The sequence below is a fragment of the Monodelphis domestica genome, chromosome 1 (assembly GCF_027887165.1).
Source record: "Monodelphis domestica isolate mMonDom1 chromosome 1, mMonDom1.pri, whole genome shotgun sequence".
NCBI classification, from domain to species: domain Eukaryota; kingdom Metazoa; phylum Chordata; class Mammalia; order Didelphimorphia; family Didelphidae; genus Monodelphis; species Monodelphis domestica.
In genome coordinates, this window is record NC_077227.1 from 523,148,689 (window position 1) to 523,163,928 (window position 15,240).

Genomic DNA, 15,240 nt, shown 5'->3' on the forward strand with positions numbered 1-15,240 from the left:
ATGGCAGCTCTCCAGCCTCTGACCCCCACCTGACACCCAGCTCTCACTTGTGGCTCCCAGTAGCTGTTAGCATGTGGCAGTAGCCACACCCCAGGCAACGGCTTCGACAGGCCAGCTAAACCTTGTGAGGGTAGCCATTGGGTCGTCGACCCCTAGTGAACTGGGGCTTTGCTCACCAGCGTGTGAAGACTGCTTCGGCAGAACAGGCGGAAGAAACCAACAAGAAGTTTCAACGGCTGAGATGGCGACGCATCAAAGCACTGTGGAGTGCTTAGGGCGTGTTGGAGCACAAAAGACAACTCGGCCATCCAATGCAGCTGAGGAAGTCTCCAGGTGTAAGGACTTTTCCTGCCAATGGACCCAGGCTTCCAATGCCGAGAGAGTGGGACTATCTCTGTGCATCGACTTTTCCACTTAAATCTCCTTCACGCACAAGTATCTTTATGCACACTCATCTATCCTAACCCCGTCCACCCTCTTCAAGACCTGCGGCGATGGGGGAGTGATGACACAACAGGTGGAGGTGACCACTGGCAGTTGTAGTCACGATCCTGCATGTAGGCGGCCCACGGACCAGTGGTCGTTCAGCCCTGTGGGCAGCAGGGACATTCGGCAGCATCCTGGGTGACTGAGCAGCCCTCTCTAAGACAGCACTGCTCACCCTAATCAAGGGAGGGGACTAGAAAAGGTGTCCCAAACATTGCCTGCCCTACAAACACCCGGTCAGCACACTGCGGCTGGCCAGTCATCCCTTTAAGCAGTCAAAGTCAAAGAAAACAAAATACAAAGAAACTCCTACTAGGAGCATGGAACATCAGGACATTACTTGACAGAGAGAATACCCCAAGACCTGAGAGAAGAACAGCTCTAATCGGTAAAGAACTGGCGCGATATAACATCGACATCGCAGCCTTAAGCGAAACACACTTACCAGAAGAGGGATCACTCAGCAAACCTACCACTGGATACACCTTCTTCTGGAAAGGTAGAGCCTCAAATGAAGAAAATCCACGGTGTGGGCCTGGCTATCAAGACCAGTTTGCTCAAACAGCTGCCAGACTTGCCTGTGGGCATCAGCGAGAGGCTCATGAAGATCTGTTTGCCTCTCAGCAAAGACCATTATGCCACAATCATCAGCACATATGCCCCAACACTGACCAGCACAGAGGAGACCATCGAGCAGTTCTACTCTGACCTGAGTGCCGTCCTGCACTCAGTGCCCACAAATGACAAGCTGATAGTACTGGGAGACTTCAACGCCCACGTTGGCCAGGACCATGAAAGACGGAAAGGAGTGCTCGGCAAACACAACATGGGCAAAATGAACAACAGCCTACTGCTACTCAGCAAATGCTCAGAGTTCGAACTCAAAATACTGTGTTCAGAATGGCGAACAAATATAAAACAACATGGATGCACCCAAGATCAAAACAGTGGCATCTCATTGACTACATCATTGTAAGCCGGCGAGACATCCAGGATGTACAGATCACCAGAGCCATGAGAGGAGCTGAATGCTGGACAGACCACCTATTGGTTAGAGTGACTCTTCAAATGCGCATTGCACCTCGACATCCAAAACAAGCCCAGACAGTTTGAGCATTTTGCAAAGTGAGTCGTAGAGATCCATCTTATTTGCAAACATTCCAGTCCTGCCTGGACGACAAGCTGTCTGTCAAGGGACCATTCACGGGAAGCTCAACTGAGAAATGGAACCAGTTCAGAGACGCAGTGAAGGAAACATCAAAGGCAGTCCTAGGCTCCAAACAACGCAACCACCAGGACTGGTTCGACGAGAACAACACTGCTATTGAAGACCAATTGAGCAAAAAGAACAAAGCCTTTATGGAGTGGCAAAATAACCCAAACTCTGCTCCTAAAAAGGACAGATTCAAGTCTCTCCAAGCCACAGCCCAGTGTGAGAGCAGGAAGTTGCAAGACTGATGGTGGGGAAAAAAGGCAGAAGAAATCCAGAGGTTTGCTGATACGAAAAACCACAAACAATTTTTTGGTGCCCTCAAGACTGTCTATGGGCCATTAAAACCCACCACCACTCCCTTGCTATCCTCTGACGGTGACACTCTCATAAAAGATAAAAAAGGCATCATCAACAGGTGGAAAGAACACTTCAGTCAGCTTCTCAACCGACCCTCTTCAGTCAACCAAAGCGCCCTTGGCCAGATCCCCCAAAACCACACCATTGAACAACTTGACGTCCCTCCTTCAATAGAGGAAGCCCAAAAAGCCATTAAACAAATGAGTACAAGGCAAGGCACCCAGTAAAGACGGGATCCCAACTGAGGTATACAAGGCCTTAAAGGGAAAGGCGCTTCAGGCATTCCATATAGTGCTGACCAGCATATGGGAAGAGGAAGACATGCCCCCAGAACTCAGAGATGCCTCCATCGTAGCCCTATACAAGAACAAAGGCGCACGAGCAGCCTGTGACAACTACAGAGGCATCTCACTACTCTCCACTGCTGGAAAGATCCTTGCCCATGTTATACTCAACAGACTCCTGTCATCTGTTTCAGAGCAGAACCTGCCTGAATCACAATGCGGCTTTGAACCAGATCGCAGCACCATCGACATGATCTTCACGGTAAGACAAATGCAGGAAAAATACTTTGAGCAGAACCTGAGTCTCTACATTGTCTTCATAGACCTGATGAAGGCATTCAACATAGTGAACAGAGACACATTGTGGGTGATCCTTAGCAAGCTCGGTTGCCCAGCAAAATTCATCAAACTGATCCAGCTCTTTCATGTCGACATGACAGGGGAAGTCCTATCTGGTGGAGAGACTTCTGATCGCTTCAGCATCTCCAATGGCATAAAACAAGGCTGTGTCCTCACTCCAGTACTATTCAACCTATCCTTCACCCAAGTATTACGACATGCTGTGATGGATCTAGACCTGGGCATCTATATCAAATACCGGCTGGATGGCTCACTATTCGACCTTCGCCACCTGACTGCAAAGACAAAGACAACAGAGAGACTCATCCTGGAAGCTCTCTTCGCAGATGACTGTGCTCTCATGGCCCACCAAGAAAACCATCTTCAAACCGTTGTGGACAGGTTCTCTACCGCAACAAAACTGTTTGGCCTGACTATCAGCCTCAGCAAAACAGAGATGCTGTTCCAACTGGCACCAGGGAGGCCAACTAACCAGCCGTGCATTACAATCGACAGCACGCAGCTTTCTAACGTCAACATTTCAAGTACCTGGGCAGCACCATCGCCAACGACGGGTCCCTAGACCACAAGATTAATGCCAGGATCCAAAAGGCCAGCCAGGCACTCGGGCGGCTGCACTCCAAAGTCCTCCAACACAGAGGTGTCAGCACTGCGACGAAGCTCAAAGTGTATAACGCAGCGGTCCTCAGCTCACTCCTGTACGGTTGCGAGACATGGACACTGTACCAGAAGCACATGAAACAGCTGGAGCAATTCCACCAACGCTCTCTCTGGTCAATTATGAGAATCCGATGGCAGGACCGAATCACCAACCAGGAAGTCCTCGACAGAGCCAACTCCACCAGCATCGAAGTCCTGGTCCTCAAAACCCAGCTACGATGGTCTGGACACGTCATCCGCATGGACCCACAGCGAATACCAAGACGGGTATTCTATGGTGAACTGTCAGCTGGACTGAGGAAACAAGGCCGACCAAAGAAAAGATTCAAGGATCAGCTAAAGTCCAACTTGAAGTGGGTTGGCATTACACCAAAGCAACTAGAACTCGCTGCCTCTGACAGAAGCAGCTGGCGAACCCACATTCACCATGCCGCCGCCACCTTTGAAGATGAGCGACGTCGACGTCTCGCCGCTGCACGTAAACGCCAACACCAGGCCACAACCGCACCTCCCGTAACAACTGGCGTCCCATGCCCCATGTGCCACAAACTGTGTGCCTCAGTCTTTGGACTCCAAAGCCACATGAGGGTACACCATAGATGAAACTGCACAAAGACAATAGTCATTCTCAGTCACTGAGAGACTGCCATGGTATACAATGTTCTCTTGGTTCTGCTTACTTTATTTTGCATCCTTTCATATGTCTTTCCAGGTTTTTTGTATGTCTTCTTTGTCATTTCTTATGGCACAGTAGTATTCCATTATAATCATATTCCACAACTTGTTCCACCACTCCCCAACTGGCAGACATCTCTTTGCTACCACAAAAATAACTGTATAAACTGTATACACATTATTCTACAAGCAGGTCCTTTTCCCTTGTCTTTGACCTCTCTGAGATATAGATCTAGTATTAGTATTGCTTTGTCAAAGGTTATGCACAGTTTTATTGCCCTTTGAGCATGGTTCCAAATTGCTCTCTAGAAAGGTTGATGAATTCACAGCTCCATCAACATTATGTTATCTTACTTTTCCCACATCCCCTCCAACATTTCTCATTGTCTTTTTTTTGTCATATTATCCAGTCTGATAGGTGTAAAGAGGTACATCAGAGTTGTTTTAATTTACATTTCTCAAATTAATAGTAATTTGAAACAATTTATCATATGACTAAAGATAGTTTTAATCCTTCAACTGAGGATTCATGTCCTTTGACCATTTATCAACCACAGAATGCCTTATATTCTTATAAGTTTGACTCACTTCTCTATATATTTGAGAAATGAGGGCTTTGCCATAGACTTTTTTTTGCTGTAAAAAAAATTCCCCAATTTGTGTTTTCTGTTCTAATCTTAGTTGCTTTGGTGCAGAAACTTTTTAACTTAATGTAGTCAATGTTATCTATTTTACAACCTGTAATGTTCTCTATATCTTGTTTGGTATTAAATTCTTCCCTTGTTCATAGATTTGACAAGTAAACTATCTTGTGCTCCCCTGATTTGTATATGGTATCACCCTTTATTCTAAAACATGCATCCATTGTGACCTTATCTTGGTATATGGCATAACGTGTTGATTTATGCCTAATTTCTGCCATATTGTGCTCCAATTTTCCCAGCAGTTTTCATGAAATAGTAAGTTCTCTTTCCTAAAGTTTGGATCTTGGAGTTTCTCAAACATTGGGTTATGATGATCACTTATCACTGTATGCTAAATGCCTAATCTATTCTATTGACCCACAACTCTATTTCTTAGTCAGTACCAGATTGTTCTGATGGTTGCCACTTTATAATATTATTTGAGAGCTGGTATAGCTATTCTTGACCTTTTGTTTTTCCAGATGAATTGTATTATTTCACTAGCTCTATGAAATAATTCTTGGGTAGTTTTATTGTTATGGCACTGAAGAGGAGACTTAAGTTAGATAGAATTATCATTTTTATTATATTGGGTTAGCCTGCCTAGGAGCAATTGATGTTTATCCAATTGTTTAGATCTGATTTTATTTGTGTGGAAAATGTCTTCTAGTTGTGTTCATATAGATCATGAGTTTGTTTTGGCAAGTAGACCCCCAGATATTTTATAGTGTCTACAGCTATTTTAAATGGTATTTCTTTTTCTTTTTCTATCTCTTACAGTTGAACTTTATTGCTAGTATAAAGAAATGGTGATGACTTATGTGGGTTTATTTTGTATCCTGCAACTTTACTAAAGTTTTGTTTAGTTTTTTGGTTGATTTGCTAAGATTCTCTAAGTATATCATCATATCATCTTCAAAGAGAGATAACTTTTTTCATTGCCTATTCTAATTCCTTTAATTTCTTCTTTCCTTATTACTATGGCTATCATTTTTCTTTTTAATTTTTATTTTCCCCCAATTACATGTAAAAACAGTTTCCAACATTTTAAAAAGAATTTTGCATCTCAAATTCTTTCCCTTCCTTCCCCAGCCCACTCTGAAATGGTAAGTGATCTGATTAGATTCTGTATGTACAATCATGTAAGACATTTTCCCATATTGGTTTTTTTGGATAGTATAAACTAAAATAAAAAAAATTAAGAAAGTAAAAAGTTTGTTTTGGTCTGGTGTCAGATTCCATCAGTTCTTTCTCTGGAAGCAAATGCCATTTCTTACCATGAGTCCTTTGGGATTGTTCTAGATCATTGTACTGCTGAGAATAGCTAAATTATTCCGAGTTGTACATTATATAGTACTTCTGTCACTGTGTACAATGTTCTTCTGGTTCTGCTTACTTCACTCTGCTTCAGTTCATGTAAGTTTTTTCAGGTTTTTCTGAGCTCCTCCTGCTTTTTATTTCTTACAGCACAATAATATTCATTACAGTGATATACTATAACTTACTCAGCCATTCCTCAATTAGTGGACATCCCTTCACTTTCCAATTCTTTGCCCTCACAAAAAGAGCTGTTTAAATATTTTTGTATATATAGGTCCTTCCTCTTTTTGTTTTTAATCTCTTTGTGACAAAAACCTAGTAATGGTATTACTGGTCAAAGAACATGTACTGTTTTAAAGCCCTTTGGGAATAAGTATAATTGTTCTCCAGAATGATTGAATCCATTCATAACTCTCCCAAATGTGCATGAATATCTCAATTTTCCCACATTCTCTCCCACTTTCATCATTTTATTTTTCTATCATAATAGCTAGTCTGATAAGTATGGGGTAGTACCTCAGAGTTTTATTGTTTGAATTTCTCTAATTAATAATGATTTAAAACATTTTTGCATTGCTATAAAAAGTTTTAATTACTTTGAGAGCTGACTATTCATATCTTTTGACCATTTATCAATTGGAGAATGACTTGTATTCTCATATATTCAACTCATTTCTCTATGAATTTGAGGCCTTTATTAGAGAGACTTGTTATAAATTTTCACTGTTAGGATTACTGTGTATTACTCTCCATCTTATTTCCCCATTTGTTTAGTTTCTGACCACCACATACCCCAATTTGCCCTCTTTTTTAGATTTCTATACCCCATAGATTATGTATGTTCTTCCCTCATTGAGCCAATTACATTTATTAAAATGCCTACTATGCCAGGGTTGTGTTAAGTCTAGGATATACCAAGAAAGGAAGAAAAAAAAACAGGCTCTGCCTAAAGGAGTTTATAGTTTAATAGTTCAGAGATCTCCATAAAGGCAAAAACTGTGTCTTTGTAAGAGAATGAGAAAAGACTAAAAGTGGAATTTTAAAGTTTCACAAGAGATAGTGAGATCTAAGGGCAGATCTAAGGTATAATCATATAGGGAAGAAAGTTGTTAGAATGGAAAAGGTTTAGAAATTAAGGGGTCATGTTATTAAAAGGGTCTTCATTATTAATACATGCTGACTAGATGAGATGGTAAGGATAACCTGGAACCACATGGTGAATTATTAAGAAATCTGGAGAAATGATCTGGAGGCTTATAGAAGATAACACTAACTTTGTATGTGCTTATGTCTACATCTGAATCTGTACCTATATATAGTTATAGAAATAGTAAAAGTATAACTAGGGAACTATATTCAGAGTTCACTTAGTTGGCATAGAAAATCATATCAATCAGCTGATCCCTACCATGCCTTGTAGTAATTTTTCTGATGTTTCCATTTGATCTATACCCCAATTTATAATTTGTGATCCTTTTATCACAGAATTCTGGAAGCAGCAATTGGCATCAAGGAGTCTGACTATCTCTTCTTATGAGCCTGTGAGTTCCATTCTATTAAAAAAAAAAACATTCATTCATTACCAAGCACCACTCTTAGTACTAGAATACAAAGCCAAAATGGAAATTTTTGCTCTCCAAGAGCTCATATTCTAAAAGAAATTGGAGAAGATAAGGAGAAATGAAAAATGAAAATCCCAAGAAGCCAAGTAGAATGGTCTAGGAGGTAGTTGAATCAGGTCTGATCATCCTCAAAAAGCTTCAGTAGTTTTCTATTGCCTCTAGGATAAAATATATACATGTCTGTGTGACATTTAAGTCCTGCCAAATCTGGCTTCAGTATATGTTTCAGCCTCAGCAATCATCTCTGTACAACCTGGACCACTTACCATTCTCCATACACCTTACATCTCCTGTTTCTCTGGCTTTGTAAAATCTAAGTCCTTATATTTTCCTTCCTTACCTCCATCAATTGAAATCCTTGCTCCCTTCAAGTCTCAACTTAAAATAACATCTATTTTAAATATGCTTTCTACATTTTTCCATTTGTTTATTACCTTTCCCAACTCACTTCATGTTTATTTTGCATATATCCTAGATTTGTTGTTCTGCAAACATATGGTATTCTTTCACCCCAGTTGAATATATCTTCTTTAAGGGCAGGTCCTTAATAAGTGTTCATTGACTGATCATATTGGAATGAGCCTTGGGAGGAATAGAATTAATCAGAATATAGATGAGATGCAGGGAAGAAAAGAAGTTTGCATTTAAAGTGAAGAGCATGAATGACACAAATTGAAAAGTCAGTATAATATTTCATAGAATGGCAGGGATAGGTACACTACTACTTCCCCCATCCCACAAGACTTAAAAAATCAAGTATCAGTCTATTTAACTCTCCCCCAGAGTACATGAGAGAATTTTAATTCCTGGCACTTTGAATCACCTACCCAAAACTTCACTCCTCCACTCCACAAGTATGGAGTCTTCTGTTAATCTCTCTGCACAATTTAGTAACCAGATTAAACAGCTCAGTTTCATTGGACAACATGTGAGTATTTTTTAATATTAACAACTAGTTAAGAAGTATAAGTACAGTTAATAATCATGATACAATCATTATCTCATTTAAAGCCCATCAATTTAATAGCCCTTAAAATCTCTATGATTCCTTCTACTGCTGTTTTAGGAAATTGACTTTAGTTGAAAATTTGGAAGTTCTATCACAATTGCTCTGTGTAAGTTCAGAAAAGAAGCAATCTCTTCTTCAGACTTCCTTCAGCTCTCATCTTCTACTTCCAGTTAACTGTAAAGCCAATAGTTTACTTCTAAGATTCTTTCTCTGCCATAGCTCAGCCCTTCTTTTTCACCTTAGAGGTGTACAAATGCAAATGGCCCCACATTTGATCCAACTTCTCCACTTCTTCTGAATCTCTCCTAGGAGATATATGTACTTTTATACAAATTTCTAAGGTCATACAATGACTTTGATTGATTCTTGTAGGTGTACAGGTCTTGTTCACATTGGCTTTGATTGATTCAATAAAGCAGAGTTCTTATTTAACATGGTAATTGTTTTCAAATGGGTAGGATATACATGCAATTAAAAAAGACAAAACTAAATTTTCATTGCTAGATTAAGCAGCCAAAAAGGAATAGCAAGTGAAGGGACTGAAATTCAATTTTCAGGGAAAGAGGAAGGGAAAGAGGATCACCTCATCTTGGAAAGAGGATCACTTTCTCATCCTCCTAGCTAATACAGATAACTCAATTCATCATCAGCAACAAATTGAATCATTTTCACCATCCATATGTTGTTTTTTATCATTCTTCTCCATGTTCCTCTGCTCTATTCTCCATCAACTCTTCATGGAAACTCTCTTGAAGCCATTTACCAAAGCTTCATCTTTTGTACCAAAATTCTGTTCAATTTTAAGGACAAGACCACAAGAATTTGAAGGATGCTGGTTAAGTAACTCAAAGAGCCTGGAAGTATTTGGATTACTGTAGGTTTCCTTGGTGGAAAAAGCAGGCTCTAAAATAATAGGATCAAGATTCAAATCACACCTTTGACATTATCTAGGTGAAGTTGGGCAAGTCCCTTAATGTCCTTAAGCACTAGTTTCTTCTATAAAATGAAAAAGTTGAACTAAATAATTTCTGAGGTTCCTTACAACTCTAGTTCTAGAACAATATTCTGTGATCCCTCTAAGCAGAGACATGTCTATATTATGGAGGGTGGGGAGGGGGGAAATGTAGTTCAACAAAGCTAAACAATGCATCATCTAATACAAACAGTCTAATACAATAAAACATCTAATACAAACAATGTTCCATACATAATCTCCCACCTCTGAAAAGAAGGGATAGAGTTGGGTTGTCTCATCTCTTTGGAGTAAGATTTTAGTAGAGGGAATGTTGAGTGGTTACAGTTGCTCTAAATAATCCAGAGGTTTATTTTTTGGAAAAGAACTCTCATTTCATTCCTTTTATTTCTTTCTCATTCTCATTTCAATTTCTTTCACATCAGGGTTTTGGGTTATATTTTCGCTATCTCCTGTTTCTATAGTGTTCCCTTCTGGTTACAATTTATTGGTGTAATCTGGAGTATGCCCTGCAGCCGGGAATCTTAACTAAGTAGTTCTCTGGACAGAAGACACTCATATTTGTGAATATCTGAGAATTATAGTTTGTTAGAAAATAAACATCACCTTCCTTTTAAATTCAATTTCATTTGTCTTGGATTTATTTGCTAACCTCATTATGGTCTGCTCTTTGTGAATCACTCCAAGCTTTTTCTTGTTTTATTTTTGTTTGTTTGTTTGTTTTTGTTTTTTACTAAGGCTACCTCTATTCTTTTCTCCTAGATTTTGGGGAAAATAGAATGAGTCCTGACTGCTCAAGGGGAAAAAAAGGATTTGACCTTGAGTCACCTACCATATAGACAACCTCATGCTCATGTTGGTTATCTTGAACCTAAATGGGAAAAACAGGGAAATAGTGGTATCCTTGTGTATTCTATCTCTTCCTCAACTCCCACAAAAGATGATTCTTTCTTGTAGCCAAAGTAGATCATTCCTTCTGCATTATTGAGTTATACAAATCCATAAATACAGTTTTGTGGCCAAATATGATTGGATTGGACTGCACTTGAAATGAAAACTTGACATGTCCTTGGTACCACCTTGAGATTTCTAACTATTGTGGACTTTGAGTAACTGGGCCTTCTTATTGTTTTTCATATATGACATCCTAGCTCCCATCTCGGTGATTTTTAATGTGCTCTCTCCTATATCCTAACGTGTATCTTCCTCCATCGGCTCCACCACTTAGAATCCCTACCTTCTCTCAAGACCCAACTCAAGTGCTATTGACTAAAAATAGTTTCGCCTAATCTCCCAAATTGTTAATACCACCTCCCTCAAATTATTTTGGGTTTATTTTGTATTTGATTTTATGTGTATATGTTATTTCCACAAAAAGAATATAAACGTTTTGTAAGCAGGATTTGTATTGTTTTTGTCTTTATATTACCAGCACCTACTATGCTGCCTAGCAAATAGTAAATACTTAATAATCAGTCAATAAACATTTATTAAATGTTTATTACATGCCAGGCACTATGCTAAGAGCTGATAATACAAGAAGAAGCATAATACTGACCTCAAGGAACTTACAATCTAATGAGAGAGACAACATGCAAACAAATCAATATAAATCAAGCTATATTTAATCCTCAACATTTGGCATTAAACTCTCAGGACTTAAACATTCCTTTGTTTTTATTATTAACCTCATTTTTACATTAGTGTTGGCAACACAAATTCATGGCTATGTGTAATAGAAGGAAAAAAAAGAGAAGCACAAGGTGTTCAAGTTCATGAAGTAGCTGGTATCCTACTAGGCACTTCACTCCTATGTTCCCATACTCTGGAACCCTTAAGGTTCTCAAACAGCATCTAAAATAATAGATGTCACCAGTGGTTTATTTCAATCTGATACAGCCTTCATAATTTCCAATGTTATCTACAAGTTGTAAAGGGCAGAGTGTCAGAGGTGATGTTGAGACCTCACCAGTATCAGTATCTTCCAACAGCAGCAACCAAAGTCCTAGCAATCCCTTGGTTTTCAGAGGGCAGCCAAGGTAGAGAAGTTTATAGCAGTATAGAATATAGTACAACATCCTCGCACTGCCATCTGACACAATGAAAAGGAAGATTCAGGTTGAAAAAATGTCTTAGTTTTAAGAATTTTATATGTTGTACAGTATTTCTGCTAGGATAGATTTTATGTGTTATGAACACTGAATATTATCTGAAATCACTCTTTTATTGAAATGTTGGCACAAGAAATCACAGAATTTTAGGAAATTCTAGCAAGGAAAAATGTTTTGCATGTTACCAACTTTATTTGTGTACTGTATTTTATGGGTTATTGCATGATCACTGTGTTGGAAAGTGCATATTATCAGAATTAATGTTCTGTTATAAAGTATTGTATGCATAAAGGTGTATTTTAGCAATCTCTAGAGGAAGATGACAATTTTTAATGGTCCTAGGAACCTAACCTCCTATTTCCCATAGGTTCAACATACTTTCATGCCATGTTCTATAAATGTTATCACTGTACCACCAATCCACCCCCAGAAGTCTGGAGATTGATTGCATATACCAGATAAATAGAAAATAATGACAGTGGAATCAAGATGTTGGGGAAGGCTTCCTGTAGAAGGTGAAATTTTAGCTGGAACTTGATTCCAAGGATGTCAGAAGTCAGAGTAAAGGAGGGAGAGCATCCCAGGCATGGGAAAGAGCCAGGGAGAATGCCCACAGTCAAGAGACAGAGTATCTTATTTATGGAACATCCAAGAGGCCATTATTATTGAATCAAAGAGTACATGTTAAGGAGTATAGTATAAGGGCACTGGAAAGGTCAGAGGGGACTAGGTTATAAAGAGCTTTCAATGCCAAAGCACTTGGTATTTGATCCTGGAAGCAAAAGGAAGCCCTAGAATTCACTGAGTGAAATTGGGGTGGATGAAAATCAGATTTCCTTTTTTGTTTGGAAAATCACTCTGGCAGCAAAATAAAGGATGGATTAGAATAGGGAGAGATTTGAAGCAGGCAGTCCCATCAGTGGGTTATTGCAGTAATCAAAACTTGAGATGATGGGGGTTTGTGCTAGAGTGGTGACAGCATCAAAGGAGAGAAGAGGATCTGTATACAAGATATGTCACAAAAGTGAAATTCACAGGCCTTGACAACAGATTATTGGGGGAAAGGGGGTGAGAAATAGTAGAGTGAGGAATCCAGAATGGCTTCAAGTTTGTAAACCTGAGAGACTGGGAAGAAAGTGTTGCCCTCTACAGAAATAGAGATTGTAGGAGGTAGGGAGGGTTTGGGGAGAAAGATAATGAGTTATATTTTTGAAATATTGAGATTAAGATAAATGAATGAATGTCAGAGAAAATATGAGGATGGTTGGTGGCTTGAAAGTAAAAAGTATGGGGCTATTATCACAGGCTTAGACTGGTCACCTAAATTATGCCTGAAATTCTGTACCTATATTCCAATTTGAAATTCCCTGTGTCCAAATGCTGAGTAAACTGTCTTCAGCCTTATAGGATGAAAAACCTCCAAAGATGGGGAAAAAAAGTCAGGGTTACAACAACTTGACTCTAAAATCCCATCAAACTATTATCTTCTATCTCTTCTCCCTTTCAAGGACAAACTCATGGTGGGGCTGGTGGGGCAGGGGGGTGGGGGGGAGTTGTCTATGCTCATTGGCTCAAATTCCTTACCTCCTCACTTCTAAGCCTCTTTTAATCTAGATCCAACTTCAGTAAAAACAGAAACTTCTCTCTCCGAGGTTACCAATAATTTCCTCATTCTAATCTGAAGCCTCACCCCTGTCAACATCTTTTGATACTATTGACATTCTTTCTAGATATTCTGCTTCCTGAATGTTACACTGTTTTCTTCTGGTTCTCCTTCTACACATCTGACTCTTCCTTCCCAGTATCCTGTACTCAAATATCATCCATGCCCTATTCTTTTGTGTGGCTATACCCCAAAGCCTAGTCCTGGGGCCATCTTCCCTCTCCTCCATCTCCATCAGGTCTCATATGTTCATTTATCAATGCTATCCTGATAAATGCCAAATTTATATATCCTTATATACCTAAATATTCTCATATAACCAGTTCTGTCTTCAGCTGAAATCCTACAGAATCAACTGTAGTTGATTCTACACCTACATGTTCTTCGGGTACATCCAACTCAACATATATCCAGCAGAATTTATAACCTCTCACCTAAAACCTAGCCTTTTCCCTCTCTTTCCTATTTTTTAATTATTGAATTGAAATTAATATAATGATTATACAAGGTAATAATAATCAGTGTCAATATCACAATTCTCATTTTACAGATGAAAAAGAGCCTGGGACAAGTTAAAGGACCTGCTGAAAACTATGTGGCAACAAGTAATAGAACAGGGATTAGAATCTGTCTTCTGATTTCTGGACCACTTTTGACATCTCCCTGTTTATCACAACAACAACAATAATAATTGGCATACATAAGTAGCACATTAAAGTTTGAAAATTGCTTTACCTACATTAATCCTTTGGAGTTTTGTCTTTAAGGTCAATATTTCAGGTATTATTAGCCCTTCTTCACATAGGCAAACTTTGAGATTCAGAGAATCCAAGTAACTTACCTATTCTACTACTCTGAAGAAGAACTCTGTAAGAAAACATGCTTTTGATAATCCTATTTTCAAAATATTCCTAGAATAAAAGACTTCAGCAGTGTTGTTTGTCTAGTCCTAGCATTATTGGTCTGTAACCAACAGATAGAGATATGTTTCTGAATAGACCAATTTCTAATTCTCTTTGAATTCAATGACCTGATTGATTCCTTAATAGATTTCCTGACCTCCTGAGCTTCCTGGGCTACAGAATAACTAGCAGTCTTCCTCAACCTAGCAAATAACAGCAGTAAAATTAGGCCTGCTTAAGTATGCCTGAACCTGTGGTCAATGCCTAACTCATCCTTTTTTTTACCTATTGCTCTCCTGCTGTGTTTACACTTTCCCAGCCTTTACCAGTTAAGGTCTCAGAAAAAATAATTTCACATTTTAAGACTTCTAACCCCAGGCTTAACATCCTTCCCCATCCCACCTCCATTCTACAGTCAAAATGCCCAATAATAGGTAGTGAAAGAGAGGACACCATTTTTAAAATCATCCCACAGTTTCCTTCATTAAAATTGAAAGCAGCTTCTCTTGGCTCCTTTAAGAACATCTGGAAGAAGTCAACCTTGAGTGTTTCCTAAGAAGGAGGAGGACAGCTGGCCTCTGCATGAATCTCTCTGAGTAAGGAACACCAAAATAAAATAAACTCTGTAGAAGTGTCACCTTGGGAATCCCAGCTCCACTTTCCAACCCACAGGCTCAGCAGTTCCTGCACAATCATGGAAGTCACCATCTGTATTCAGGCTTCAGAATGAAAACTCCTTTCTTCTTTGACTCATTTATAATAGTTTCAAGAATCCATGTTTGGTACACATTATTTTCTACCTAAGCCAAGTTTGTTACTTTTTGTTAAGCACCAACATAGTGTTTGCCATCAAAAGGGGGAGAGACCTTGAGACATTTTATGATCTTGAAGAGACAGAAGATGCACATACAAAGATGAATAT

The 15,240-nt window shown here is 39.2% G+C and overlaps 1 long non-coding RNA gene across 1 annotated transcript; it reads left to right on the forward strand.

Moving 5' to 3' along the window:
- The first annotated feature begins 4,902 nt into the window (after positions 1 to 4,902).
- On the forward strand, positions 4,903 to 14,160 carry LOC130456506 (uncharacterized). The gene is made up of 3 exons (XR_008915484.1): positions 4,903 to 4,994; positions 7,524 to 7,579; positions 13,967 to 14,160. It is a non-coding gene; the product is annotated as an uncharacterized LOC130456506 (long non-coding RNA).
- The last annotated feature ends 1,080 nt before the right edge of the window (positions 14,161 to 15,240 follow it).